Here is a 6,126-nt window from a genome sequence, read left to right on the forward strand (position 1 = left end):
AAGTGGAACAGGAATCACTGGATTGGCTCAGAAGATTGTATAAGAAAGCTAAGCAAAGGCTTGAGAGAGGAGCAAGGAGGGAGAAAGGACTGGGAAGTGAAAATAGGCTACAAAGAGAGAAAGCATTCAATTTAAGAAAAAAGAAGAGAAAACACAACTAGAAAAAGGAGAGGGAGAAAGAGAAAGATGAAATGATAGATGTTGGAAAGACAAAAGGAAATGAAGTGAGGGAGCAATAGAAACAGTAAATTGTGTTGGTTTATAGAAAACAATCTGAGCTACCAGACATTACTCAGCTACTAAGGTATTGAGGGCAACATAGGAATCTGTTCTGTACTATACAAATGTCAAAACAAAATGAGTTTAATTCAATTTTGAGGAGAAAACAGAGGAAGAACAAAGGAATTAATTACACATGCATGACTGCAAAAAGGCAATTGTGTCCGAAAAGCAAAACCTGTTCCTAGAAGATTAAATTAAGAATCATTGGGCACATCTATATGCGATGATAGCTGTGCAGTTGACTAATTAGCTGTGTAGTAAACACTGTGTGTTTACATGTGCACCCCTAGTAGGCTACAGGAAATGAATTAACTCCACAGCAAGATAGTACTTGTAAATGTAAGTACTATCCTGCTGCAAGTAAAACACTTTGTAGAAACATGCATGTGGACGCTGCCCCTACTGGCTGGTGCAAGAGGGTGCTATAGTGTGGGAGCTGCCTGCTGGCTAGCCCCATGCTGAAGCATCCTTGTGCTCCAACCAGCCCCTCTGCAGCCCATTGAGCCATGTGAAAATAGCCCTGGGCTGGCAGGCCATTTCATCTGCTAATAGTTATCCATATATTTTGAAAAAAAAATATTAGCAACACAATTTATGTATTATTTGATAATACATGAAATAGTACTGGGATTCTGGCAATAGCTTGAATTAAGAATTATAATAATGAAACTATAGCTAATTATGCTTTTAGAGAAAAGGATTTTCCCATTTTTTGTCTTTCTTTTTTGTTCTTGCCCTCATATATGTCTCAAAATAAATAAGAGTGCACAAAAAGGAGATAGAAAAAGAAGCCAAAAGTCAGAGAAATGGGGGAATAACTTTTAAAATAAACTATTTTTCATAAAATTTGTCAGTACAAAAAAACTCCCCAAAACCCCCAGAATGTATTTACATTTTTTTAAAACTATATTTAAGCATTGTTACATTTTACAATGACTTTGAAAATAAGCATATAGTAATTTAATAAAATGAATATTAATTACAGCATTACTTGTGGTCACAACTGACTGCAGAATTTCAAAATGAAAAAATATGTTGATAGAATAGAACAAAATAAAACATCTTTTATTTTAGATATGATCCAATTTGTAAGAAGGCAAATGATAACATTTCCTTCCATTGATTTCAAGGTAACAGGACCAGATCTAATATATTAGCTGTCTTTTTTGAATTAACAGCACAACATTTGAAAATAATATTTAAGCAGTAGTCCAAAAAAAAGTGTAGTGAGAACTTCTGCTTAAGACCACATGGTTTAGTATAGCTCAAAATATTTAAATGACATTGGAAGAAAACATTATTAAAAACGTGATCTACAAAGATGATGCTCAAAAAATCTAAAAGAAAGCATGTATTTTTAAATGTGAAGATTATTTTTGTCATGTGATCTGTTTTAAGTGAATGAGTTAGGAAAGCTTTGTGTTAAATACATCATCTATTACTGATAAAATGTTAAAGGAGCAAAATGTGAAATAGGATTTCAGCTTCTCTAAAATTTTGCTTCATTTCCACTTCATTCACTCTGATTAGTATTTCTAAATAAATGTTGAGTATCATATTAATTTAATGCATGCAGCTATTATGTTATCCTAGTTACATTCTGTTATTTATGTTTATTTTAAATTTTAAGCTGCCTCATTAAATATATGTATTCAAAAAGTCTCAGCTATTGATATTTATCAAACAAGCGTGAACTAAAATTAATGAATGTGTGAAATGTCACTATTCAAAGGCCCCTTTTTACTTTTCAATTTCATTCACATGTAAAAGTACTATTTAATGCATTTTGTATTACTACGAAAAATGTCAAAGTCTACAATAAATAAGATAATACAACTAACCACAAAAATCATTAATTTGCACTTCGTTGCAATGAAAATAATAAATCAGGAATTGAAATTTAGTTCTTTCTGCTGATGGAAGCTAAATATGCATTAAATACATAATTATTTATCATCTATATCTTATATTTATCTCTTAAATGTATTATTTAAGACTATTTATCTTGAAGATAAATAGCCTTAAATAATACATTTAAGGGATAAATAATCATGAAAGCTGTTTAAAAAGCAAGGGCAGAATCCTGACCCAGATGAACTAAAAGGCAAAGCTTTCTTTGACTTCTCTGGATCCATGTTTTACACCAAGTGTTCTGTCTTTTTTTTTTTTTAAGTTTGACACACTTGAGGTAAGCAGCCTTTATGAATGACCCAATTCAGTGGCTTTTGGCTGTTTCTGTTAAAATTCAGACACATGAGACACATCAGTTAACTTAGAGAGACTAAAAATTATGAACATCAGGAATTGAATTCTTCCCTCAGGGAGTTTTGTGGGCTGGCCTGAGTGTAATACAGTACAGAACTAAACCCAAGAGGGCTTTTATTATTGTTGTTGTTGTTATTTTTTAATATCTGATCCTGATACTTCTTTGGACAGCAGACTGGAGTGTTGGATTGCAAGCAGCTTACCTCAAGCTGAAACAACATACCTGCTGTGCAAATTTGTAAGTGCAACTTCAGTGAATCTTCTTTAAAGTAAAGACAACCAAACATTTTATTTTTGAAACCTGGTGATTTTAACTCTACATGGGAAGCCCCAGTGGAGATGGGAGGGGACATAGGGGAAAGGTACAAGATAATAGTGTAAGGAAAAAAACCTAGACATTAGACGACTTCAAACAAACAAACAAAAAAACAATTTTAGCAATGTATTTCCTTAAATGGAGTAACAGCTATTGGGACATGAAAGACATTGCACAGGTTTTTTTTATTACTAATATTAAGCTTTTTCAAAGAAGAAAACTATGTCACTATATCAAAATCATTTGCAATGAATGTACATAGGGCCTTTGTACACGCCACAAAATTGGCCTTTAAAGTGGTTTAAATACCCTTTTGCACTGCTTTAATGCTGTTGCTGTTTACACTGTCAGTGGTGTATTATGTTTTAAACGACTTTGGTACATGGCAAAATAAAACACCTCTGAGGTGTCTTAGTTTGCTACATAATAAAGTGCAGCAGCTACAGAGGGAAGCACTGGGCCACATGCAGCTCAGAGACTGTGCAGGCAGGCTCCACTGAAGAAAAAAAAAAGCAGCAAGCCTGATCTTTTTTTTTTTCTCTGAAGAGCCTGCCTGTCTGCCTGAGCTGTGTGGGGGCCTGGTGCTTCCCTCTGTGGCTGCAGTGCCCCCCGGGACCACCCAGACAGGGTGCCAGTGGATGAGTGCTGCCAGGGGGGTGCTGCCGCTGCCAGGGAGGGAAGCACCCCCCCAGCTCAGGAACCACTTGGCCCACTGGCAGATCGCCCTCCCCCACTTCACTGGAGAGGCAAGTAAGGATCAGGCTCCCACCTTCGTGTACACGCCATGGGAGTTTAGTTCAGTTTAATTCTCCCTAAATCAAAGTGGTGTTTTTAAACACTCACCATTTCAATTTAGGGAGAACTAAACTGACTTAAATTCCCACGGCATGTAAAAGCAGCCATAGTGCTCAGTTTAGACTGCATTACTTAGTTACAGGACTTTGTGGTATTGTTTTTCTCTTCTCTTACTGGATAACTAATCCAGCTCATCAGCATAGCTTGTACTGAGTGTTACTACTGAACAGACAGTTTGATTTTTGTTTTCTGCCAATTTGATCTTAAAATCTGCTTTTCTGGAGACTGAGCACTTGAACAAGGCATGGGACGTTGATATGAACTTAATTATGCTAGGTCTCAAGCATAATTAAATATAAATTATCTTTCAAGTATGGATCTGAGAGATACAGGAGAATTATTTGCTCAGTTCATTAAAAAAAAAAAAAATTAACTAGAAAAGGCCCCATTAAGGTAGGTTGAAGGATGTGCAGTAGATTATAGCTTTCAATCTGATACAGTTTGTATAGTCGTTTTATTATCTGATTGTTTTTCTTTTTGGGACAGGGTGTCTGTTGTTGTTAGGTACTTAGTTGTTTTTAATGGAATAAAAGGATTTATCCTTGTTTTATATGGTTTGAATGTTTATAAAAGCATTAAAACCATATACAACACACAGATGGCTGACAGTTTTTATAGAAGGAATGAAATTAAGAGTTGGAGGAATGAAAAATTGATTATAGTTCTAAATAGCTTGTGCTTGACATGAATTCTGAGAACACTTACCAAGCAATTGTGATTTTAAGGGAGGGGTCCCCTGCATTTTCTGAAAGTGGCAAAGAGCATATACCACCCATTTTGCTTAGCTCTCCTTTTCCCCCACCCCCTGATTCTGAGTTAATGAGACATTTGTCTCAGTGGGGTGTGCGCATGTGTGTTCATTGTCAGAAAAAGACAAATTAGATCACTGAGAGAGACCACAAGAGAAAATATGTCTTGGCCAAAAGCATGTTTTAAGAATTAAAAGAAGATCATAATTAAAAATGCACAAAGTGCATAAAAAAGCAACACATGCTTAGGGAACAAGGGAGTGGGGATCATCAGGATAGACTGATTAAGTTAATTTTAAAGTATTGGAAACATGAAATGGGATCTTAAAGTGGTACAGTTTGGCAAACTCTGTTTAGATTTGCTAGTTTAAATCACCTTCCTTTGTTTAAAAGCTGCTTTAGCTTGCAAAAATATTTCAACTGAGTTGTAAAAACTGGTCTCTAAATCAGGATGGTACTTAAGTGTGTGTGTGTGTGTGTGTGTAAGTGTTCTATTTAATAGGACTAGATTGCTGATTCAGGGCTTTAGTGACTGTGCAACACACAAGTATTTTAACTTAGCCCATCATGATTCCTGTGTTGTAGCTCTGTATAGTTTATTTGTTTTCTTCAAACTTTGTTATTTCTTCCAGCCCCAAAGAAAATCACCATTTCAGACAAAGTACCCATTCTGTCAGCACATTACTAAGTTACCTCATCAACTTTTCCATATTCACACAGAAAAAAAGAGTTGTTTTAAAGCCCTATTCCATTCCTCTTTCGAGATCCCTTTTAATGCTTTTGTCATCATCTCATTGATGATCCACCTTCATAATTCTAGGTTTATTTTTAAACATACAGAACTACAGAAAATGAGACTGCAGTATCAATTATTTGTATAGTTTTGGCCAATACAAATAAGTATTTTTAGCAAACCAATATTTAATCCAAAAAAAAAAAAGTTGCCCATTTCTCAGGTGTCATGCTGTCAGTGTCACATTGTCAATGGCTACTTCTCCAAGACTACCTGCTTTCCTTTTATGTGAGGGTGAATTACGACCACTCAGAGCATGTTGGAATTCCAGTGTGCAACTGAAATCATGCATTATAAAGTAGCTAAAGTGTGAATTTGTCTTGCGTTAACCAGTCATTTTCCTAATCCCCAGTCTCAATCACATTGGTTTCAAGTACTCAAATGTTGTGGATGGACGGGGTGGGGCGGGGGTGGTAATACTGTAAAGGCTCCATATTCTTTACCATTTGGAAGACTGAATTTGTTGATAACATTTTTCTCACCCCTTTGCTCCGCCTCCATATTTTGCACAAAAAAAGAAGCATCTGGGCCAGAGCAACTAAGTTGCATGGTATGTGAGGGAGTTTTGCCAAACTTGGCAGAAGCAATTGCACGATTCCAGCTGGGTGCATGCCTTTTCTTGTCTTTGTTTATTAGTCAAAGTAAAAAGGTCTGAATTTAAACCCCAAATAAACTTAAACAATTGTGATGAAATATAACAGCAAAGTAAAGACTTTTTGGAAATGGAAAAAGAGAAACAATGCAGAGGTTAGTTCTTAAATGTCCTTACCCACAAAATATAATCCTATAATGTTCTAAGGACTTTAAATTGCTAATGATTTCTGGATTTCTCAACACTGTTGGAGCTCAGAGACCTGTCCACTCTT

Source organism: Alligator sinensis, unplaced genomic scaffold (assembly GCF_000455745.1).
Source record: "Alligator sinensis unplaced genomic scaffold, ASM45574v1 scaffold341_2, whole genome shotgun sequence".
Taxonomy (NCBI): Eukaryota; Metazoa; Chordata; order Crocodylia; family Alligatoridae; genus Alligator; species Alligator sinensis.